Here is a 26,531-nt window from a genome sequence, read left to right on the forward strand (position 1 = left end):
ATTTGTATATTTCCTGCATGCCTCCTCTGTGGTGTCTGAAATTCTGACAGTTATCTAGGATAGCTTTAGATACCTCATTGCTGCACTTTTTTCTAATCATTACATTGTGCAATTTTATTGTACAATTTCTTAGTAGATTCCTTTTCAGCAGGAAGTATCTATTTTTGCGGGGTTCTGGTGCATGGAGTGCAGCATTACACTTATCATCTATAATTCTTCTCAGATCTTTGCTTATGACAAACAACACATTATCTGTAAATACTACCAGTCAACGTATGTTACTGCCGCCATGTAGCTTTTGTATTATGAACTCCATTGGTACGCTGACAGCTTTTTTAAATGATATTCATTTCTTGCCCTGAGAACATTAAAGACTTGTCTCTAAATACGATAGGCTCTCAGTATACTGTACAATTCCTTACAACACTCCAACTCCCTAAGGTGATGAAAGAAAGATGGCCACAATAAGTTGTCAAAAGGCTGGTAATATATCTATCATCCTTACTAGAGTGTAAATAAAATTGTCTGTTCTAAGTGACATCACCTTATCAATTAGGTCTTCAGTTGTCATATTGCTCAAAAATCTATATTGCTGAGGGCTCACTAGAGTGTAAGTAAAATGAATGCCTGTTCCAAGTGACATCACCTTATTTGTTACGTTTTCAATTTTTGTACCTCTCATAAATCTGCTCAGTTCATGCACCAGTCTATGTTTGTAGTCTTTTGTGTACAATGTTTTGAATGTCTTACCAAGAACATTCAGTCTGTATGATTTGGATATAATCGTATCCTTATCTTGCATTTTTTTACCATGTCTGCATTCTTCCATGGTGCAAAGGACCTTCCCTGTAAGAGAGTAGTGCTGTGGTGAGATATTAGATGCTGTTGAATGTGTGTTGTTACATCACAGTGCCCATTGTCTATGATTATGTGTTACAAACCTTCAGTGTTCAGAATTTCCATTAATGCTGATATTGTAGATTCCAATATGGTAGAACCCATTAGCAAAATTTATTATCTGTACAAAAATATCTGGACATCCCTACGTAATGTAGAACTGACCATTAAATGTCATGAGAAGTGGGTCTGCCAATATAAAACAAAGTGGGGAGTATTGTGTTGTCAGTAAGAATAGAGCAGTAACAGCAGAATGAGTTGGTCAGTACAGCTCAGTGACTTTGAACATGGACTAGTTATTGGATGGCACGTGAGGAACAAATTCATCAGGGACATTTGAAACCTTCTAAAGCTGCCCAAGTCAACTGTTGGTTATGTGATTGTGAAGTGGAAATGTGAAGGAACAGCCACAGTTCCCTTTGTCTCAGAGGCCAGTGTCCAACATCACTACCTTCTCCGGTTTCAACTCATGAGGAAGTATGAGCCAGCCCACTGTTCAGAGTGATGGTTACCAGAAGGCACAAATGTTGTTGTTTTCTAAAAAATTGTATCATGCCAAAAATTAATTTTCTTGATGATTATTGGAGTTATTAAACCTTTCTACAAAAAATAATTTTAGCAAATATTCGTTTTTTATTACTGTTTATGGGGTGAAACACTGTATATGGGACAAACATTTTCCCCTGTCATCTCGAGGGCACACACTTTTCCCCCATTGCATCATCTAATTTATTTCTGGTAATGTACAGTGTGATTGAAAACTGTTTTCTTAGGTCAATATAAAAAATAACTTAAGTAATTTTATTATATACTTGCCTGACATTTTCACAAGCTTTTATATTTAAATACCCATCTTGCCCATATCAGCTTTTGTATACATATGAGTACGCTTCTGGGCTTGGAATTAAGATTAGGCCCATTTTCGGTGGGATTGTCTATTGCTTCAGATTTCCTTTCACAAATCTACCATTGCCTTATTTTCCTGACTGTCTGTTGTAGATGCCATTTGGAAAGTTTGATAATATTATTTATAAAATACGAATAATGATGAAACTGTTAAGAATTACTTAGACTTGTGTCGTAAAACAGCCACTAAATCTTAACTTTCGAGGCAATGAGTCATACTTTAGAAGTTTCACTGAAATAGAAAGAGAGAGATTAGCACAACCTAAGAATTGAAGAGTGGTTTCATTATACTCTGATTGTTATCTAATGTGCCTCCTTTCTTAGCCAAAACTGGAACTTTTGGTGAGTAGTGTTTCTTGCAAACAGCATGGTATGAGTTTGTAATGCTGTGGGCAGTACTAACCAGTGCTGATGTTAAACAAATTTCAGTGTGTCTTGATTTTTTCAGATTGAATCTTATATGTATATATATAGATTTTCAATTAATTACAACTCCCATTATTCCTTGCATTTCAGAGGTTGTGCACACCCAACCAACAACATTCCTGCTACAGAGGTCGACAGTGATGTTAATGAGTAAGTTGCATGTCGCATATCTACAGATCCGAATCTCTTCTTTTAGCCGTGTGTCAAAGGCATCAGTTTTGTTACGGTTTAATTAATATTTCTAGAGGTGAATTTTTGTAAACTTGTAGAATGCTGTCAAACGGGGTGATTTCAAACTGTTTTGTGGTTATTTTCTGCATAACTTGCATAGGTTTTGGTAGATTGCATTGTTTGTTACACAGGAGTGGTGGGGTATAAGTGTAACAAATAAAATATCATAAAAGCAGAAAGTCTGTGTGTACCTGTACTTTCCGATGGACGAACATATAAAGCATCCAAAATTACACCATAGGTTGGGATGATCCATTGTGGGTTATTTTGCTGCCTAACTACCAGAATTCCTTAACTTCATCTACTTCGTGATCACCAATCCCATTGTTAATTCTCTCTGTTCTTATTTCTGTTAATTCTCATTACTTTCGTTGTTCTTCAATTTACACTGCATTCACATTCTGTACTCATTAGACTGTTCATTCCATTCAACAGATCCTGTAATTCTTCTTCACTTTCACTTAGGACAGCAATGTCATGAGTGAATCTTATCATTGATATCCTTTCACCTTGAATTTTAATACCACTTTTAAACCCCCCCCCCCCCCCCCCCCCAATGTATAGACTACATCCTTGTCTTACACCATTTTTAATCCAAGCATTTCGTCTTAGGTCTTACATTCTTATTATTCCCTCTTTGCTTGTGTGCATATTGTATATTACCCGTATTTCCCCATAGCTTACCCCTATTTTTCTCAGAATTTCGAACTTCTTGAACCATTTGACTCCGCTAAACATTTATTCCAGGTTAAAAAGTCCTATGAACGTGTATTAATTTTTATTTAGTCTTGTTTCCGGTATCAACTGCAACGTCATTGCTCTTACTGTTCCTAAAGCCAAACTGATTATCATCTAACACATCCTCAATTTTCTTTTGCATTCTTCTGTATATTCTTATCAACAAATTTTTGGATGCATGAGCTGCTAAGCTATCTGTGCAATAATTCTCACACTTATCGGCTCTTGCAGTCTTCAGAAATGTATGGATGATGATTTTTTGAAAGTCAGATAGTATATCTACATCGACATCTACGTGGATACTCTGCAAATCACATTTAAGTTCCTGGCAGAGGGTGCATTGAACCACCTTCACAATTCTCCCTTATTCCAATCTCGTATAGCGTGCGGGAAGAACGAACACCTATATATTTCTGTACAAGCTTTTGTTTCCCTTATTTTATTGTGGTGATCGTTTCTCCCTATGTAGGTCGGTGTCAACAAAATATTTTCGGATTCGGAGTTATTGGAATTTTGTATACCTATAACACTACCTTTTATAAAGACAGAAATCATTTCTGTTATATTCAAAGACTTTCTGTCAGTTACTACAAACTGTGATCTCCATGACAGGAAAACATGATTCCAGTCACATAACTGAGACAATATTTCATAAGCATGCAATTTCACTAGAAGCCGCTTGTGTGTACAGCGTCAAAAGCCTTGTGTAAATCCAGAAATACAGAATCGATCTGAGATCCCTTGTCAGTAGCACTCAACACTTCATGCGAATAAAGAGCTAGTTGTGTCTCACAAGAATGATGTTTTCTAAACCCATGTTGACCGTGTGTCAATAGACCGTTTTCTTCGAGGTAATTCATAATGTTCGAACACAATGCATGTTCCAAAGTAGCTGCAATTCGACATTAATGACATTGGCGTGTGATTAAGTGGATTACTCCTACTACCTTTATTGAATATTGGTGTGACCTGTGCAACTTTCCAGTCTTTGGGTACAGATCTTTCGTGAAGGGAATGGTATTAATGATTGCTAAGTATGGAGCTATTGCATCAGCATACTCTGAAAGGAAACTAATTGGTACACAGTCTGGACCATAAGGCTTGCTTTTATTAAGTGGTTTAAGGTGCTTCACTACTTAGAGGATATTTACTTCTATGTTACTCATGTTGGAAGCTGTTCTTGATTCGAATTCTGGAATATTTACTTTGTCTTCATTTGTGAAGACATTTTGGAAGGCTGTGTTTAGTAACTCTGCTTTGGCAGCACTGTCTTCAGTAGTATATCTCCTTTGCTATTGCGCAGAAAAAGCATTGATTGTTTTCCAGGTTTCGAGACAAAGTTTCATTGTGGAAACTGTTATAAGCATCTCGCATTGAAGTCCGCACTAAATTTCGAGCTTCTATAAAAGATCGCCAATCTCGGGGATTTTGCATCTGTTTAAATTGGGCATGTTGTTTCGTTGTTTCTTTAATACTGTTCTGACCCATTTTGTGTACCAAGGGGGTTCAGCTCCATCGTTTGTTAATTTATTTGGGTATAAATATCTCAATTGCTGCCGATACTATTTCTTTCAATTGAAGGCACATCTGATCTACACTTACATAGTTAATTTGGAAGGAGTGGAGATTGTCTCTCAGGAAGGCATCAAGTGAATTTTTATGTGCTTTTTTGAATAGGTATATTTCTCATTTATTTTAGAAGGATTTGGCAGTTACGGTATTCAGTCTCGCTACGGCAACCCTGTTTTCATTAATCTCTATATCGGTTTTGATGCTTGTTATTAACTCAGGCTTATTTGTTGCTAAGAGGTCAAGCGTGTTTTCACAACCGTTTACTATTCACGGGGTGGGCTCATGAACTAACTGCTGGAACTAATTTTCAGAGAATGTGTTTAGCACAATTTCGGTAGCTCCAGAATTAAACGTGTTTTCGCCAACATATCTAGGGTAAATTATAGTCACCACCAACTACAATTGTATGAGTTGGGTACATGTTTGAAATCAAACTCGGGTTTCCTTTCAACCTTTCAGCAACTGTATCTTCTGAATTGGGAGGTTGATAAAAGGATCCAATTATTATTTTAATCTGGTTGCCAACAATTACCTCTGCCCATACTAACTCACAGGAACTATCTACTTCAATTTCGCAACAAGATAAACCACTTCTAACAGCAACAAACACGCCACCACCAACTAGTTTAGCCTATCCTTTTGGAACATCTTTAGATTCTTTGCAAAAATTTGGGCTGAGCTTATCTCTGGCTTTAGCCAACGTTCAGTGCCTGTAACGATTTGAGCATCAGTGCCAGCCATGACAATTTACAACTGTTATACCAATGGTTCCTGTATCTGTGTTCGGCCTACACCCTTTGTGGCTGAAGCCCTTCTTGTTTTTTCCCCGAGACCCTCTCGCGTAAAAAAACCACCCAGTCCACACCACACAGACCCTGCTACCCGTGTAGCCACCTCCTGCGTATAGTGGAGACCTGGCCTATTCAGCAAAACCCAACTACCCTGTGGCACAAGTCAAGGAATCTGCAGCCTACAGTGTCGCAAAACCGTCTGAGCCTCTGCTTCAGATCCTTCACTCAGCTCTGTACCAGAGGTTCTCAATCGGTCCTGTCGACTATGCTGCAAATGTTCAGCTCTGCTTTCATCTTGCAACCAAGACTGGTAGCCTTCACCACTTCTGTTAGCCACTCAAAACCAGAACAATTGGCTGCACCCTGTGCTCTTCATAGCATCTGGGAGGACCCGTTCCACATCTGAAGTGACTCCACCCAGTATGCACATGGAGTGCACATTGATTTTCTTTCCCTTCTTGGCAGCTAGATCTCTAAGGGGCCCCAAAACGTGCCTAACGTTGGAGCTCCCAACTATCAATAATCCCACCCTCTGTGATTGTCTGTATTTTGCAGGCTGAGAGGTTTCCTCTGAGACAAGACAGGCGACAGCACCTAGCTCAGTGGCAGTGTCAGTCACAGACAGCACTACCTGGAACCTGTTTGTTAGACAAACTGGGGAGACCTTACGTGTGTCGCCTGGGAAGTCGTTCACCTCCCACTCAACCACAGGTGAGGGGTCAACATCAGTGCGAGCAGTAACTTGGCTAGCCACCGGTGAGCACTGATCGGAGGACTTAGACGTGCTGGACGTCCGTTGGATCCCCATGGCCAGCCCACAACAGTGGTGCCCATCCGCTGCAGCCTCAAGCTGTGTAACCGAAGCCATCACAGCCTTAAGCAGAGAGCGAAGTGTCACCAACTCGGCTCGCATCTGCACACAACAATCGTAGTCCGTGTCCATATTAAAGACCGTGGTAAACTAAACTATGCAGATAAGCGGATTATCAGCACGAGCTGCACAACTCTACTGTAGACCCTGATGAAAACGCAGGAACTGTGTCTAATAAATCGGATTAATACGCAGAGATTCAAAAACCTAACTACCGAAGCACTCAGGTGAAACTAAATAATTCGCCCCTGATTAGGAACTTGTAATACGTCACAAAATCAGTTTACTTTCTGACGCAAACGAAAATGTGAGAACTGTGGTTATTAGATATTAAATTAACATACAGAAACTCAAGAAACTAAAGATGATGATATAAAATTTGCTCCTGGTTAGGAACTCGTAAAAGTCACAATATTGGTTACTTCCCTGTTGTTGCTTGTGTCTCGGCCGGCTACTGCTGCCTGATGGCATATCACCAGACTCAGACGTTTTACACACCAACGTGAATAATCATTTCGTTTCCACTTATCCCAATGGTTTTAGAAATTCTGATGGAATGTTATCTATCCCTTCTGCCTTACTCAATCCTACGTCTTCCAGAGCTCTTTTAAATTCTAATTCTAATTCTGGATTGCCTATTCTTCCATATCAACTCCTGTTTCTTCATATATTTCACCATCTGATAAGTCCTCCCCCTCATAGAAGACCTCAGTGAACTTTTTCCACCTAACTGCTTTCTCCTCTGCATTTAACAGTGGAATTTCCACTGCACTCTTAATGTTACCACCCTTGCATTTAATTTCACTGAAGGTTGTCATGACTATTCTGTATGCTGAGTCTGTCATTCCGACAATCATTTCTTTTTCAATTTATTCACATTTTTAATGCAGCCATTTCACCTTGGATTCCTGCACTTCCTATTTTTAGTGACTTGTATTTCTGTATTCTTGAATTTCCGTGCTCATTTTTGTACTTCAGTCTTTCATCAGCCAACTGTTACTCGTGGTTTCTTATACCTGTGTTTTCTTTCCGACTTCCATGATTGCCCTTTTTAGAGGTGTCCATTTCTCTTCAACTGAACTGCCTACTGAGCTATTCCTTGTTGCAGTATCTACAGCCTCAGATGACTTGAAGTATCTCTCTTCATTCCTTAGCACTTTTGTATTCCACTTCTTTGTGCACTGATTCTTCCTGACTTTTCTCTTAACTTCAGCCTACTTTTGATTACTACTAATTTGTGATCTGAATCTATTTCTGCTCCTGGGTGTGGCTTACAATCAAGTATCTGATTTTGGAATCTCTGACTGATCATGACCTATCTGGGTCACTATAGGGCACCATCGCCGCATACACGAGTCATGTGGCCTTTGCATAGATGTAGACTGCCACATACCTCCACAAACTTACCAATAAACTGTCGGACCCCTGATACGCAGAATCAGTGATGTATTTATTTCGTTCCAAAGACAGACAAACATGCTATTACGCAGATGGTCATAATGCTTTGGCTCATGAGTGTGGGTATAACTTACAAATCACAAATTTTTCTATCAATAATTTGCAATACTGAATATCATGAACAGCTTTATCCAAAAGTTCTGGGTCATAATTACATCGTACTTCAGCACCTTTTCTGCTTTTATATGTTCTGAACATTGTCCAAAATCACACCACACAGTACACACCATAATTATTTTATAACTTTACATGAAAAACTCAACAAACTTGTACAGGACTTGTCTCAATGCTGTAGACTACTGAGCTCATTGATAATTGCAGTTGTGATACTTTCCCACTAGTCACAACAATAGAAAGTTTCCACTTGACGATACAGCATGAACTTTCAACTATGAGGCTGTTCATCAGATATTTGCCTAGGTAAACAATCAGGCCAAAATAAAAGTCATGGAACATGATAAATACAATCTTGCACTTACAATAATTAGCATACGGAAGTGAAAATGAGCAGCAGTTCATTGCTGTGCACTGGGAAAGAGCAAATGAACATGAAATCCCCACAGTGTCTTAAATCACCCCGTTTGATGGTACTTTATTGTGGTATCTATTTTTCAAATTTCACTTAACTATTTTCATCCAACATTGATTAAACAGTAAACATATTTCACCCAGTATAACAGTGAATTGTTTTTATAAATTATTATCCTTCTAGTTGAGTCTCATAATATGCCTCTTATTTCCTATTTTTATCAGAGCCTCCATGGTGTGAGTGACCTCCAGGGTAAATGTGGAGCTGGCCTCCCAAATGCACGAGTCGCTTCTGAGGTGATGCAAAGATACAAAACTGTATAGTAACTTTTGGTGTACTGCTGTGATTGTAACGTGTATCTTTTGTATTGTATTGTATCTGGTCACACCTGAAGCAATGAAATTTTATAAAAATTGTGTTTTGACACTATCCATTGACTGGAGAATTGTTTGTTGTATAAACATTATTTGTTCCTGTGTCTGTTGTTACTGATAGAAAATAAAGTACAAATTATTGTAAAATGTGAAACAAAAAGTCAGTGTGTGAAATTGTTTGCCATCCTTACTCCTTATTTTCAGTATTTGCACTAGCAATATTCCTCTAAATTTAAATACTACACATTCCATTATCAATCTCATAGCCTGGTTCTGAAGACATAGTGATGTAGGAAATGTAGTGTCTTCCGTAGACAAAAGTAGAAGAGTCAAAATTTATGTGCAGCTTTTCACAAAGTAGGAATTTCAACTAAATTTGGCTGCTATGCAAACACATTAATGAGAACTGGAATTCTACACAAAAAAACTAGTACTCACTAGCATGTACACCATATACCCAGGATCAGTGGCAGCATGTCGTGACATGAACTGCATGAAGAACTGGAAGCCTTGAAAAGCCATCATTATCAATGACTGTTGAATAGTTGTCCAGAATTCATGGAGATAGTTCAGAGCTGGGTCCAAGGCAAGGACATCTCCATGGGAACCCAGATGTGCCCGTTAGGATTTCACTCAGTATTATGTCACAGTCAGGCTGCTTCTGTTCTCTCTCCTGTCGACTGCCCTTGGTCACCTCTTGGTTTTCTCGACCCGAACAGTGTTAGGTTTCAAGGCCCATATGCGTTTCATTTTTCCCTTTTCTATCTCATTGGGGCATCTGCCTGCTGAGGGTAGTAGTAGGAACTTGCTGCCTTGTAGGAAGAAGAGGTATTGTCAAAGGCTAAGGGACTATCCCTGACGGAAAAGGAAGACACCAAACAGCCATAGAGTGCCTACTATATACAGAGAGAGAGAGTGGCCATTGGTGAAATAGCTCCAGATTGGCTGACCAGCTGCAGCACCACTTTTTTCCCATGTGTCTCTCTCAGTTCAGATGTTCACAGTGCTTTCTGGAGTTGGATTATTGTTTTGAAGATTTTTGGAAAACTATTTCAGGCTACAGCATACCAAGTGTACAGGTGTCTTGTTTGATAGTATCCAATACTACTCATGAAATCTAGGGAAATTTTACTTGATTCACAAACAAACATCTGAAGTGAAAAAATACTCTCTCACGATAACCTTCCATAAGTATCAAATGAATGCAAGTGATCCAGTGTCATGGCATATAGCGAAAATCATGAATGTTGCAAGTCAAAACAAGGACGTGGGTGAAACCATGTTGGATATAGTGATCACAGACAATATCCTTGGAAGCCATCTGATGAAGTTCCATACACTAGTCACAGCCTGGGACAGTGTGCTCAAGGATCAGCAAATGATTCTGAAACTCCAAGAGTGGATCACTGCTAAAGAAAAATGATTGAACGACGTGGAGGGCGCATCTAACATCCTGGCAGTGACTTCATCACAAGGCTGGAAGAAAGAGCACATGAGCACAAAGAAGAAGAAATCAAATTCAAGAGGAAAATTTACTTGCAGGATCTGTGGGAAGTAAGGCCATTTGTCATGAAATTGCTGTTCTAAGAAGAAGAAAAGTAGCAAGAAAATAGAGGTAATTTATGTGTTCATTGTTATCAGTGGAGGGTCACACGAACACATGATAAAGTGATTTGCAATAGTATGCTGAATAAGTGATGTCTGGGTTCCTAATAGGGGGCATCACAGCACATCACTTTTCAGTGGGAAATCGTTCACTGAAATTTTCAAATGTCAAAACATCAAAATTTCACTTGGAGATAACACTAAATGTGAAGCAAAGGAAATCAGATTAATTAAAATAAAGAAATTCATGAATGGGTGTTGGAAGAAGGATGAATTGATGATGTGCTGTATGTCCCAAAAATAAGGATGAATTTGTTTTCTGTCAGTATTTGAATGACTAAAGGTTTCGAGGTGAGTTTTGTATGTAAGTTTGTAAACATTTGTTGTTGCTGATATTGCACTGCCCAAGGAATAAAACAAGGAAATGAGATTTTCAGAATGTTTTTGTATCAAATATCTTATGCGGTGTTAATACAGTGTGACAATTATTGAAATATATGAAATAAAATTGCCGTAACTTCTGAACAGTTTGCATTAGGACATTCAAATTGCACAGTTGGCTGTGGCCCATGATGAGAATTAGTATGCACATGCGCATGTGCCTTGTTGTTGTCGACCATTTACAAGTGAAAATGTCATGATACAGTGTGCCTGGGCATATAGTGTTTGTGGAGGCCTACTATGCAAGCAATAACAGCCCAACTGTGGCTCAAAGGAAGTTTGCGACAAAGTTCAAACTGAAGACAACTGGTCCAAGTGTGCTAACAATCAAGAATTTGATTCACAACTTTGAGAGATCGGGTAGTGTTCATGATGACAGTGTTGGCAACGTCGGTTGTCCAAAAAGGGTGAAAACACCTGAAAAAAAATCAAGAATACATGCACTGTGTTTCAAACCAGCCCCCAGGAGATTGATCAGATGAGCTGCACAACAGGTGGGAGTCAACTGGGAGACACTGTGACAAATTGTTGGTGAAGATCTGCATTTCTTCTCATATAAAATTCAAACCCACCAGCTATTAAGCGCCAGGGCCATGGAACAGCGGTTGTGTTTCGCCAACACTATTGTCCATAGAATTGATGAAGAAGACTTTGATGTGAATACGGTTTGGTTTGCTGACGAAGTCCACTTTCATTTGGATCAGTTCATCAATAAGCATAATTGGCACATTTTGGGGACTGATAATCTGCATTTTGGTTTGAGAAATCTCTTCAACCTCTACTGGTGACTGTGTGGCGTGCAATGCCCAGTCGCAGTTAATCAGTGCAGTATTCCTTGATGGCATGGTGACTACCAAACAGTAAGCGAAGGTTTTGGAAGATGATTTCATCCTCATTATCCAAAGTGACCCTGATTTCGACAGATGTAGTTTATGCAAGATGGAGCTTGACCCCATCAGAGCAGGAGAGTGTTTGATGTCCTAGAGGAGCACTTTGGGGACCAGAGGCCACTGTCGTGGGCCTTTGGCCACCATATTCTCCAGATCTGAACACACATGACTCTTTTTTGTGGGGCTATATTAAGGACAAGGTGTACAGCAATAACCCCAAAACTACTGCTGAGCTGAAAACAGCCGTTCAGGAGGTCATCGACAGCACTGATGTTCCAACACTTCAGCGAGTCATGCACAAGTTTGCTATTCATCTGTGCCACGTCATCGCCAATGATAGCAGCCATATCAAACATGTCATAACATAAATCCAAATATCTGTAGTGACATTTATATATTGAATAAAGTGTGTGCACGCTGTAGTTTGTAACTAATTTCCATTTTTTCTCATATAGTTCAATAACTGTCACCCTGTATCTCGACTGTGAATAAACCGAAAACTTGGCACAAAGATTGGCTCATACAAATGTCAAAACAAGTCTTATCAAGGGAATAAGCCCGTCTGATGTGGCGTCCTTCATTTGTGAAGCATGTCAAAATGCAAAATCTGCTGTTTGCTTTTTAACAAGAAAGTTGAGAGAAGAGATTCAGAAATACGCAATTTCATACTCAGTGATGTATACAGGCCAAATCAATCAATGGTGCAAAGTATTTTTTAACGTTCACAGATGACACATCTGTTTTTCATCGTGTCTATATCTTGCAAAATAAATTCGACATTTTTTATCATTTCAAGGAATTCAAGATGATGATGTTGATCAGTATGTCCAAAACTATGAAGACTCTAAGGACTGATCAAGGGAAAGAACACTTGAACAAAAACATGAAGAGCTATCTTTTTGTATTTGGGATAGCACTTGAGACAACTTCGCTGTATACTCCTCAACAAAACAGAAAAGTAGAATGCAGGACCATTGTTGAGTCCATGACGTCCATACTCATTGAGATGAATATTTTGAAAATTCTTTAACTGGAGGCAATTAACACTGCTGTTTATACATTCAGTCAAAAAAGGAAGAAATGCAACACCATATGAAAACCCCCAGAAAACCCCAAATTTCACACATAAGGACTTTTAGAGCAGAAATGTTCATCCACGTTCCTAAATTGGCCCATAAGAAGCTGAATCTGAAGGCCAAGAAAATCATCATAGTCAGCTATCATGAAGAATCTTGCAGCTACAGATTTTTTTGATCCAAAAAAACAAGAAAATCTTCAAATCCCACAATGTTATTTTCAGTGAGGGAATCCGACCATTCACAAACCCATTTCCAGGCAGGATTGTGTTGTTTTACATTGTTTATTACCTATTTTGGACTCCAACACCAAAGACTCTGAAGGCAAAGATTGAGACCAGCTGAAGATGAGAGGAAAGTACAAGAAGATGGGGGATCGATATCCCAGACTACTACTCCAAGATCAGCAGCAGTCTTGCAGATTACGTGACAGGAGCCAGATTAGACCCCCACCCAGATATGATAAGATCTGCACAGCAACAGTCTTACAGATTACATGACAGGAGCCAGATTAGACCCCCACCCAGATATGATGAGATCTGCGCAGATTGTCTTGAACTGAACACTTTTCAAGAGGCAGTCTCAGGTCCAGACAAAGAAAAATGGAAATGAGCCATAGAAGAGGAACTTGAAGTGCATCAAACAAATGAATCTTGAGTCACCATAACAACAGAAGGGACCTGAATGACAATAGATTCAAAGTTTATTTCCAAAATCCAAGCATTGAAAATGAGAATGGCTTCCAGTGTAAAGCCCAACTTGTCATTTGAGTCTTTACTCAACTCTCTGGACTTGACTACAATGAAATTTTTTTGCCCGTAGTGAGACATGAGTGACTACACAATTTTCTTGCAATTCCAGCCATAAAAGATATTGAAATGTTGCAATTTGATGTAAAACCACATTTTTGTATAGAAAACAAAGCAAGGCAATTTATATGTCATCTCCACAAGGTGTGATGCTGAATGAGAACAAATATATATGCATTCTTAAATAGTCAATGTACACCCTAAACCAGGCATCCTGTTGTTGGAATCGAACATTTTGTAAATTCTTGAAGAAGTTTCAGAGAGAATGATCGGGTAAATTTATTTTTATTGGGAAAGTTGGAAATGATCTTGTCTTCTTGGCTTTGTTTGTAGATTATAGGCTGTTGACTGGAAAAAGCAAAGAGTCCATCAAGATCATTGCACAAACAATTGTGAAAACATTTGTAATAACTGTTTAGGAAGTGGAAGTCTTTTGCAGAATGAAAATTGAGCAAAATAGAGGAGAAAAACGTTTATGCACCAAACAGTGTATGCGACAAAAGTTCTGAAACATTTTTACTTGGAAAATTCGAATCCATTATTCATTCTGCGAAATTATACTTATCTGACGAAAATGCTTCAGTTATAGCAAAATTTCTATTCAGGGAAGCAGTTGGTTCACTATCATTTCTTGTGAATGTTAATTGACCACATGTAGTTTTCAAAATGAATGCAACGAGCAAATACTTGAACAATTAAGACAAGGGTCATTATCAAGCCATCATATGCATTTTCACATTTTGAAGTATGTGCAAGGCATGACAGCTTTTGGTAATTCTACAGAAAGAGCAAAGACAGAATGATTCTTTTGGGGTATAGAGATTCGCTTACGTGGGAGCTATGAAAACAAGGCGGTCGACTTCTGGTTTTGTTTTTCTGATATCAAACGGACCAATAATGTGGTCCTCTCAGAATAAGTTTAGACCATTTTAAAATAAGCTAATTCATATACACATATATTTACAGACTTCTAGCTAGAGACAATCATTAGATTTGCTCTGGTATACAATACTTTTTTACAAATAACTTGTTAAATAATGTAATCCCACACTGTTCACTCATATCTCACTATCAGTCACTGCACACACTATACACACATTGTTTCATAATACTTCACCCACTACACACACACACACACACACACACACACACTGGTGATACCTGGGCCATTTTCTGTACTGCGACTTCCCATTTGCTATCCTGAAAAACTGAGTCAGCATCCCTCTGTAATGAGTGAGATGTTGAGCTCAGAAAGAGGAAGATGTGTTAGTATTGTACTATGCATAGCTTGGGGTAAGTATTTCTGGAAAGGAAAAAAAAGAGGGGGAAAAAACATGAAGTGGAGGTGTTATGTGGAATGTTAGATGTTTTATAATCATAATTATTATTATTTATTTGTATAACATTTTTTATCAAACCCCTTCTCTGTTTTATCTAAGTAATCCTTCAATGTATAAAATGTATTGCATAACTGCTACTTTTTAGATGCCTTTTTAAATAAGTGTATTTTTGCAATTTCTTTAACCTCTTTTGGTAATTTATTGTACAGTTTTATTCCATGATAGAAACTGCTGTTTTGAGTTTTATGTTTATTTTTTCTTGGTAAATGTAAGTTGAGTCTATATCTTGGTTCATGGTCTTGGACAAAGCAGTTTGTGCAGTAATTACCAATGTTATTTTTGATGTGTACAACTGACTGGTAAATGTATTCACATGGAGCAGTTAAAATCGCCAGTGTTTTGAACAGATCTTTACAATGAGCTCGACTAGTATTTTTGGTTATTGTTCTTATGGCTCTTTTCTGGAGTTTGAAAATTGTGTTCGTATTTTGTGCATTTGTTCCCCAGAAAAGAATGCCATAGCTAAGAATTGAGTGTACGTATGAATAATATGTAACTGAAATACGCTGCATGTTACATGTTTGCTAAGTGATTTTGGGAATCAATGTGATCCAGCAACAAAACTCTATATGGATAACCAGAGCACGGTAAGACTCAAAAAACCCTGAATTTCATAAAAGGCCAAAACATATTGATATCCAATATCACTTCATAAGAGAAGAGTATGAAAAGGATGCGATCATTATGGAGTATGTTCCAAGTGAAAAAACAGTATTCAGATATTTTAACCAAACCATTTTGCATATACAGATTGTGATGGTACGCACAACCTTGAACACTGTCACAAAAGATTTTAAGACACTCAGGCAGTGGGAGTATTGAAACTGACATGTTATTTTTGTTTTTAAAACCTTCCCACCCAACATACTGATGGAACCGCAGTCGCATTTCTTTTTATGTTCCTTGGACATAGCCCCTCTTTTGTTTATTCATTGAGTGACTGCCATTCAATACACGTTGTTTTGTATTAAGACACAGTAAAAACTGTTCCACTGTATTCCTCTGTCTGAATTTGAATTTCATAAACCTTAATATATAAATGATGTATATTCCATCTACAAGAAATGTATGTATAGAGTGCAGTGACACCCACACAATAGTTTGTAGGAGGAAGGGGACCTAGACCTTGATGTGTGGAGAATATTTTAAAGATTTTGGAAGATGAATGGTGACTTGTAAGTTGCACAAAAAATTCCAGTTCAGGTCCTATTAAAAGCCTATGTAATAAAAAGCCTGACTACACTGTTTTTTTTTTTTTTTGTTTTTTTCATTCCTTGAGAGCTGGGGTATGTGGAACCCATCTGACTGCAGCCCTTCCAAGCAAGCTGTAACATTCACCACCACTTCCCAGTACCTTTTCCAATCATGATTTCCACAGTTTGTAATCATAAGCACTATGAAACTAATCAATTCACCATGATTACAGTGCAAGATGAAAGGATAATTTGTATTGTGATTTAATGAATCATCCATGACACAGACAGGTGCACAATGTTGTAGTATTAAAATCAGTAAATTACTGCCAAAAAATAAAGATGTACTTGATAATAATGCACTGTTTAAATACAAAAAAGATCATGTAAGGAATACAAAGTCTTACCAAAATAGTTGTGCAGACTGTTTCAATGTATCCTCTTCCTTTGATTTTGTTTGTTAAATGTTTTAATAGTTATTCCTCTGTTATTTTAATTGTGGTTTTTTATTATTCTCTTTAATCTTTTTTGTCTAAATAACGTCTCTTCACTGACAATCCATTAAGTGTTTGAAGATTGGTTATCTGTATCATATTTCTCTGGCTGGCTCTGAGCACTATGGGACTTAACATCCATGGTCATCAGTCCCCTAGAACGTAGAACTACTTAAACCTAACTAACCTAAGGACGTCACACAACACCCATTCATCACGAGGCAGAGAAAATCCCTGACCCCGCAGGGAATCGAACCCGGGCGGGGGAAGCGAGAACGCTACCGCACGACCACGAGCTGTGGACATATTTCTCTCTCTCTCTCTCTCTCTCTCTCTCTCTCTCAGACACACACACACACACACACACACACACACACACACACACAATACAGATCAACAGAAAATGTATAAAACATAAAATAAGGCACATACATTGTATGTTTCAGGAATTCCATCATGTTTTGTAAGGTAACACAAGAAGTCAACAATGTCCCATAAATCTTTCTTTGGCCAATTCTAGAAATGTTAGTGAGGAGTCATGAAGTATTTCCCATTTTGGAGTTTTTCTTAGATTTTTACCCATTCTTTTTATTAAATCTAGCATTTTACTCAATTTTGTAATCATTATGCTGCATATATTTTGTGTACTGAGTGAGGTGGCATAATGGTAAGACATTGGGCTCACCTTTGGAAGCAGCTGTTCAAATCCTCATCTGGCTATCCAGATTTACGTTTTCCATCATTTTCCAAAGTTGCTAAAGGTGAATCCAGAGATAGTTCCTTTGGAAAGGGAAAAACCAATTTCCTTGCTTGTGCACCTTAATGACTTTGCTATGAAAGGGAAGTTAAATCCTATCTTCTTCTCAGTGTTATTTTTTGATATTGTTTGTGTCCTATGTCTTTCTTTTTACTCAAGTTGTCTATCCCAATCCAAACTACTAGTCTAACAGAGAAAAAATGTATTCAACTCCATGACTTGATTTACAATTTTTGTTGTCCTATGCATATTTACTGGTTACTAGCATGATAAATCCAGCATTACCCAGATATTTATTTATAGTTGTGCTCTAGACTTTATTTTTGACTTACAAAGTTTCTGTATATACAATGTGTTGAGGTATTGTGATTAAGGCATGCAAAAACAGCTTTTTTGTTTCAGTCATATGGGAGAGAGCCACATAGAGTTGGCTGTGTGAAAAGCTACCATCACTAAGTTCCATGCCCATGAAACGTAGGCCTGGTCTTGTGTTATGTCTGTGGTCATGGTATAATATAAGTTCACTGAAAATTCTACATGTTCAATATGAAATGGTAAATTGTTAGCGATAAGTGGGATTCTGAATATATAAACTTGCTCACCTGCACCACTGCACATCAAAATTTCCACTTCTTTGTGTTTCAGTGGAGGGAAGTAACTTTAAGCAGGATGCAGAATGCTCTCGACCAGAGCTACAATGTGCCTCATTTTCAGAAAAGGTTTAAAGAGAATGAATTAAAGCCTGATGTTTCTCGAGCTCCAGCAAGTCTTGCTTCACAATCCTCATTGGATTCTTGAAACTGCGTAGTCCACAGTCTTTTAGCTGTTCTGGAGTATTCAGGAAGACATGACCATTTTCTAGACATTTTAATTCATAAACAAGATAAAATAAAAATTAATGAGTAGGCTCCCAACTCACAAAGGAAACTTTGTTTTTCCTAGCAACGAATACAAAAAAAACCTATCAAAAGAAGCAAAGCAATGTCATTAAAATTTTGACACACAAAATAAAATCAGTAAATCCATATTACCTAACCAAGTAAATTTGCTGTTAGTTTGTATTCATAAAGATAAATTGGTGGAGCTTGACTATGTCACTGATGTAAACTTCCAAAAATACAAATGTCACTGCATTAAAAAACACTAACAATGCCACGTGTTGGTTCATTGGTGTACTATAAAACTAACAGCGCCATCTATTGGTTCTTTGATGCACTGTGCCATGATCATTAAACATCAGAACTACTAAGCTGAGAAGACAATGTTAGATAAAATTTTGAATCACAATATATTTTTTTTTTCTGTGTTCCAACTTTGGTGAAATAAAGCCATTATTTTGCCCCAAGCTTTTCTCAAGTCAACTGTGAAAACCCAATGAAAATTCATTGGGTTTCATTCAGTTTTGGAGAGTAGTGTGTTCAGACAGACAGGCACTGCAGCTATGGATAAAACTTTAAATTCTGCTTTCTTTTTTATTCTGTGATCAGATTTTGATGAATTAAGGCATATGAGATCTCCAAGTTAACAGTGATAGCCACATGAAAATTCATCTAGTATTTTGGAGATCAATGTGTTCAAGCAGATAGACATGAGATTTTACAGTTTCATTATTGACATGAAACTTCCTGGCAGATTAAAACTGTGTGCCCGACCGAGACTCGAACTCGGGACCTTTGCCTTTCACGGGCAAGTGCTCTACCGACTGAGCTACCGAAGCACGACTCATGCCCGGTCTCACAGCTTTACTTCTGCCAGGAGAGCTTCTGTAAAGTTTGGAAGGTAGGAGACGAGATACTGGCAGAAGTAAAGCTGTGAGACCGGGCGTGAGTCGTGCTTCGGTAGCTCAGTCGGTAGAGCACTTGCCCGCAAAAGGCAAAGGTCACGAGTTCGAGCCTCGGTCGGGCACACAGTTTTAATCTGCCAGGAAGTTTCATATCAGCGCACACTCCGCTGCAGAGTGAAAATCTCATTCTGCTAGTTTCATTATTAGTATTGATGGGAAAGTTTCCGTACTAACATCATGAACAAAATTTTCAGGTAGGCAGTCTGTCTTAATTTCTAAATGAAATGAAATAAATTGCAGAAAACCAATATAGTCTAGTATTTTAAGATACTGTTCATGGTAGCAGTGCTAGTATTATTTCCTTACTCCCACAGAAATGTTCATGAATGTTGTAGGGAAACGTACTGTGCTGACTCAAATGTTGTTGTTGTTGTGGTCTTCAGTCCTGAGACTGGTTTGATGCTGCTCTCCATGCTACCCTATCCTGTGCAAGCTTCTTCATCTCCCAGTACTTACGGAAACCTACATCCTTCTGAATCTGCTTAGTGCATTCATCTCTTGGTCTCCCTCTACGATTTTTACCCTCCACTGCTAAATTTGTGATCCCTTGATGCCTCATAACATGTCCTACCAACCGGTCCCTTCTTCTTGTCAAGTTGTGCCACAACTTGATTTTGGGGAACACTATTCAGAAAATTTAGAGAACTGCCATTTGAAGCTGACTGCAGAACGATTTACTGCTGCTAACATATATTTTGCATAAGGACAACAAAGGTAAGATATGAGATGTTAGGGCACATGTGGAGGCATATATACAGCCATTTCTCCATCACTCTGTTTGCAAGTGGAACAGGAAAGGAAAGAAATAATAATGGTACACGGTACCCTCCACCATGTGCTGTGCGGGGTATGTATGTATATGTAGGTAGATGATAGTAAACTAATCCCAATACTTCCCTCATTCCTTCATCATTGTCACCGCTAAGGTATTATATAACTAGATTAGATTTTCTTTTTAATCATATTAAATGTGCTGAAAGTACACATGACTCAAGCTCGGATCCAGACCAACAGTTTTCATAGGCAGTGCTCATACACCCAAGCTATCCAGGTTTACTTTGCAGCACGTCACTAACTTAATCACTGTCTTGATATTATCAATCAATGTGACTGTTGAGAAGTTCAGTCCAGTTATTAGGCTTCATTCATTTAATTCTCACCATAGTTAAAAGATCTATGACAACGCATGATAATTCTGGAATTCAATTAATAAAAGTTCTCATCAATAGGTATTAAACTTTGAAGGATTTTTGTCCAGTCAGTCTTTGGAGTACTATTGTCATGACCTGAATACTTGCTGTCATTGAGTTTAATTCTCAGCATTTATAAATGGTTAATATTTTCTTAAAACTTGCTCTGATACTTTAGACTCTCTGTACATCATTCAAAGTACAAGATTTGTATTCAGTGTAAGGTCCATTGAGGAACTGAAGGTCACAAAAATTTTTGTCTAGTTCTAAAATAAACAATTATGAGTCAGTATTCTTCCAAACTAGTGTTATTTTATGGGGTACTTTTGGCATTATGATCCGTTAAATGACAGACTATACTCCTCACTGTGCATATTTGCGCAGCCTTCTCAAAACTTCATGACTCCAAGGCCTTGCTTTCTAGAAGATTGTTGCTTGAGGCAGGTAAAGCTCCTACAATTCACAGTGGATTTTAGCCAGAGTATGATCTTTTGCACTGAGAAAATGACTCATTTGGAGTCGGCTCTTAAACAGCAAAACTCTCAGTCACAGAAAGAGAAAGCAGTATGAACATGAGAATGCTTGAGTGCTCATACATGGAGTATCAAATGTAGCTAATTGGCATTTACTTTTGAGATGTGTGTCATAGCTTTTCGTCATCAATGAATTTATGCGTCATTTACCTGAGTACATGATATAACATAGAACTCCTTTTCTTGTTATATCTTTTTACTGTTCCAAATGTTAAAATTGGCATAGCCAACTTTCAGATATCTGCTCAAAATGAATTTCACCAAAAGGAGAATGAACTACCAAAAGCAACTGTTGTGTCTTATTGTATGAGCACACTATTTAGCATTTTATGTTGGTACGAATATGATGAAACTCTTGAAGAACTGAATAATATGTTATTAACAGAAATCCTTGCTGAAGGATGCATTCAACAACTGGAAGCATGGTACATGCTTCACTGGTCAGACTGTAGGAATACACATCAAAGTCTCTACACACATAATATTGTTCATTCCAAAGAGTTTAGTTATATAACTAAGACAGCTCCCACTACAGTGTTCTTTTTACAGAAAAGGCTTTTCATTAATTTCTGATACAATTAAAGTAGAAATTTGTCCCATTTGTCCTCAATTATGTGGTGGATGCATTCCAGTCTCTGTCTTCCTTTACAGTTTTTACCCTCTACAGCTCCCTCTGGTACCATGGAAGTTATTTCATGCTGTCTTAACATATGTCCTACCATCCTGTCCCTTCTTGTCTGTGTTTTCCATACAATCCTTTCCTTTCTGATTCTGTCAAGAACCTCCTCACTACACACCTTCTCAACCTGTCTAATTTTCAACATTCTTTGGTAACACCACATCTCAAATGCTTCAGTTCTTTTCTGCTCCAGTTTTCCCACAGTCCATGTCTCAGTAACATACAATGCTGTCCTCCAAACATACTTTCTCAGAAATTTCTTGCTCAAATTAAGGCTGATGTTTGATACCGGTAGACTTCTGTTCGCCAGGAATGCCATTTTTGCCAGTGCTAGTCTGCTTTTTATGTTCTCCTTGCTCCATCCATCATGGGCTATTTTGCCACCTAGGTGGTACAATTCCGTAACTTCATCTAGTTCACGATCACCAATCCTGATCTTAAGTTTGTTGCTGTTCTCATTTCTGCTACTTCTCATTACTTTTGTCTTTCTTCAATTTAATTTCAATCCATATTCCATACTCATTAGATTCATTCCCTTCAACTCATCCTGTAATTCTTCTTCACTTTCACTGAGGATAACAATGTCATCAGCAAATCTCATTGTTGAGATATTTTCACCTTGAATTTTTATTCCACTCTGGAACTTTCTTTTATTTCTGTCCCTATTTCTTCGATGTATAGGGATGAAACACTACAACCCTATTTTACACCCTTTTTAATCTGAGCACTTCATTCTTGGTCTTCCAGTATTATCGTTCCCTCTTGGTTCTTGTATGTATTATATGCTATCTATCTTTCCCTACAGCTTACCCCTATTTTCCTCAGAATTTCGAATGCCTTGGCCCATTTCACATTATCACATGCTTTTTCCAGGCCAACAAATCCTATGTACATGTCTTGTTTTTCCTTCAGTCTTGCTTCCATTATCAACTGCCCTTCTGGTGCCTTTACCTTTCCTAAACTCAAACTGATCGTCATCTAACAGACCCTCAATTTTCTTTTCCATTCTTCTATATATTATTCTTGTCAGCAGCTTGGATGCATGAACTGTTAAAATCTGCATACTGAGCTATTCATTATTGCAGTATCTATAGCCTTAGAGAACTTCAAGTGTATCTCTTCACTCTTTAGCACTTCCATATCCCATTTCTTAGTGCATTGATTCTTCCTGACTAGTCTCTTAAACTTCAGCTAGTCTTCATCACTACTGAATTGTTATCTGAGAATTTATCTGCTCCTGGGTATGCCTTACATCCAGTATTTGATTTCAGAATCCTGCCTGACCATGATGTAATCTAACTGAAGTCTTCCCATATCTCCAAGCTTTTTCCAAGTATACCTTCTCCCCTTATGATTCTTGCACAGAGTATTTTTTGGCTGTTAGTAGCTGAAAATTATTACAGAACTCAATTAGTCTTTTTCCTCTCTCATTCATAGAAGCAAGCCCATACTCTCCTGTAATCCTTTCTTCTACTCCTCCCCCTATGACCATAGTCCAGTCCTCCACAAGTATTAGATTTTCACCTCCCTTCACATACCCATTCAGTATCCTCATACACTTTCTCTATCTCTTCGGCATGCATACCTGAACTATCGTTGTCAGTGTTGGTTTGCTGTTGATTCTGATGTGAACAATGCTATCACTGAACTGTTCACAGTAATTCGCTCTCTGCCCAACCTTCCTATTCATAACAACTCCTGCTCTCATACCATTTTCTGCTGCTGTTGATAATACCCTATTCTCTTCTGAGCAGAAATCCTTGTCTTCTTTTCATTTCACTTTACTGACCCTCACTGTACCTAGATTAAACCTTAGCATTTCCCTTTTCAGATTTTCTAGCTTCCCTTACAAGTTCAAACTTCTGACATTCTGTGGCCCAACTCGTAAAATGTTATCCTTTCATTGGTTGCTAAATCTTTTCCTCATGGTCATCTCCCTCTTGGCAGTTTCATTCTTGAGGTCCAAATGGGGGACTACTCTGGAATATTTTGCCCATCGAGAGACCATCGTGACATTTTTCAATTATGAAGATTCGAATGGGGGACTAGTTCAGAATCTTTTGCCAGTGGAGAGATCTTCATGAAACTTTTTCAGTTACAGGCCACATGTCCTGTGGAAATACATTATGTGTCTTTAATGCAGTGGTTTCCATTGCCTTCTGCATCCTTATGCCATTAATCTTTGCTGATTCTTTTGCCTTCAGGGGCAGTTTCCCACTCCAAGAGCAAGAGTGTACCAAACCTCTGTCGGCTCCTCCACCATCTTTGACAAGGCCATTGGGTGAATAATGGTGACTTCTTATGCTAGAAGCCTTCAGCCACCATTGGTGATGATTATTGTTCAGAATTTAAGCAGTGGTCGCACTCAAACCTGGGATCGAGGGTGCTTTGATTACTAACGATGCTACCCTTAGATCTGAGTGACCTGCTATCCTTTGCAATGTTCCCAGGTTTTATACTTTTATTTCTGTTGGCAATACTTCGAACTTTGCCTCCTAAAAATAAGTACTGGTCAGCCATTCTGTCTTAAAAGAAAGGAAGATTAACACTTAACATTCAGTCCACAATGAATCTATAGTGGAGCATGGCTGTGGTAGAGGAAGAAAAATGGCTGTGTCTGCTTGAAAGGATCCATAAGGGATTTGCATAAGTGGTTTAGGGAAATTATGAAAACTTGTACCTGTATGGCCAGACAAAGATTTGAAACTACATTCCCCAAATGCGGGTCCAGGGACTTACAATTGGACCACCTTATTCAGCCCATTCTATCTCCTTGTGATTTCATTATGTAATTTGAATAGAACATAAAATTTAACCCTTTCTTGCATTCAGTGATTGTGTATGATTATGTCATGAGAACACATTCTGTCCAGATTATATTGATAGGAAATATCAGTTCCTCAAACCATGCATCCCTGCTCCACTTATTGTACCCTCAGCTAATCTCATGTTTCAGTTGCCAACTGAATACAGAACACTTTCATGAAGTCATGCTTTGAAACAGCACTCTGGCAAAGGTTTCAGATTTTCAGCAAATGATGTAGAGGAAAGCTTGCATTATTTTCAGAAACAGAAGATACAGGCCTCTTCTGATCAACGTCAGGTTGACTTAATTTGAAACTAAATGTAGTTCTAGTGGAAAAAATTGTTTCTAAAATAATCTTTCACTCTATTGACATTATCTAATGACTTCCACTGTCATACCGACATTTGAAATCATGTATATAAACATATATTTGTTGCACACTTCTTGCCCTCTTACTCAGTCAGTTCCCTGGTCAGTGCTACAAACGAAGTCATGAGAACACATTCTAACCTTCTTGATAGCACATTCACCTTCTTTTGAGATTTTTTTTCCAACAGGATAAAATTTACAAATAATGACTTTAAATTTAAAATGAAGTATTTGTATTGTGAGAATATAGTTTCATGTGAATTTTTAAGTGATTTTGACGTGGAAAACATATGTCTCCACTTTCTTCATACTGGATGTGTGAGTATTGTCTCAACTTTTCTCCTGCTGTGACACTCCTGTGTACAACAAAAGTGAAAGGATTAAACAGATAATTTCCTAAAACTGTGGAAACTTCTGACAATGTTTTATCACTATTCACAAACATCAAGTTTATGCAGTCCATTTATTACTTGCAGCAATACCACTCAGTTCTGCTGTTGCAATTGTGAGTTAGAACTTCTGCCATATAGCTCTAAAATAGTAGCAGAAAAAAATCAATTATAAAACCAGCAATAACATTTTCATAAATAGAATGTAATTTTGGGATATGGTTCTGTTAGAGGTAGTATGCTGTTGCCTTCTTCGACCTTTGAACTGACTTACTCAGCCAGTTACAGGGGGAAGCAAAGTTTATTGTGGTCTCCAAAGCAGGGAGCAACCCAGCATCTTTTGCATTAGCATTGTCAGAGGCGCAAGAAGATAAGTCATAGATAAAAATCCTATGACTGACTGGGGATTGACTTTTAAATCATTTGTGAAACCTAGCATTTTACTGATATTATGTTAAAAGACTGGTAATAGTACACTAGTAAAGAATCATAAAGTACAAGATGCCTTTATTCCTGTAACTAACAAAATCAGATGCTCTTCCTTGTGGTGTTCATAATTTCCTTGTTACATCTGGTTTGTAATTTTATCATAAGTATCAAAATATACTTCAGCACAGTAACAATGGGAAAGACATATGCATTTCTGATCATGAGGGACTGTGATTCAAGATAAATTTGTAACAGTAAAATAATTGAAACATCCATGGAACATAGAAGAATTACAAGCCCAATTAATTACCCAGAGCTAAACCAGTTGATTAAGTAAATTGAAGTAAATAAAATTGATACAATAATAACCAATTCAGATACTAATGAACTGACCAATAAATTTATAGGCCTGTTAACTTGACTTTTGAAGCATGTTCTAAACACTACATGAAAGCTTCCAGGCAGAGTATCTGCACTAAACCACAAAATCGAAAAAACTGGTACACCTCAAATCTGAGCTGAATAAGAATCATAATGCTACAAAATAAAAAAAATCGGTACACACCAAATTTGAGTTGAATGAGACAGGTCAAAGCATAATAATGCTGAGGAGAAAAGGAAATGATTAAAACAGAACTCAGTTTTGATGATAATGTATACCAGTCAAACTGTCCAGATAGCTGCAAGCATTAGCACACTGCTTCTGGGATTCAGGGAGGAGCACTGGCCCAGGATTGAGTCCACCTGGCAGATTAACAATGAGAGCCGGAGTGCTGCCCAGCCCTGAACGTGGGTTTTTTAGGTTTCCCACATCCGACTAGGTGAATGATGGGTG

The 26,531-nt window shown here is 38.0% G+C and overlaps 1 protein-coding gene across 3 annotated transcripts in view; it reads left to right on the forward strand.

Annotated features, from left to right (window-relative positions):
- LOC126412803 (RNA-binding protein 33-like) overlaps positions 1–8,947 on the forward strand; it is a 236,302-nt gene extending 227,355 nt beyond the window's left edge. For all 3 annotated transcript variants that reach the window (XM_050082581.1, XM_050082582.1, XM_050082583.1), the window contains 2 exons: positions 2,320–2,379; positions 8,644–8,947. The gene's annotated coding sequence lies outside the window, so the exon portion shown is untranslated. The remainder of the gene's footprint in view (positions 1–2,319; positions 2,380–8,643) is intronic.
- Positions 8,948–26,531: the final 17,584 nt, after the last annotated feature.

Source organism: Schistocerca serialis, chromosome 7, assembly GCF_023864345.2.
Source record: "Schistocerca serialis cubense isolate TAMUIC-IGC-003099 chromosome 7, iqSchSeri2.2, whole genome shotgun sequence".
Classification (NCBI taxonomy): Eukaryota; Metazoa; Arthropoda; class Insecta; order Orthoptera; family Acrididae; genus Schistocerca; species Schistocerca serialis.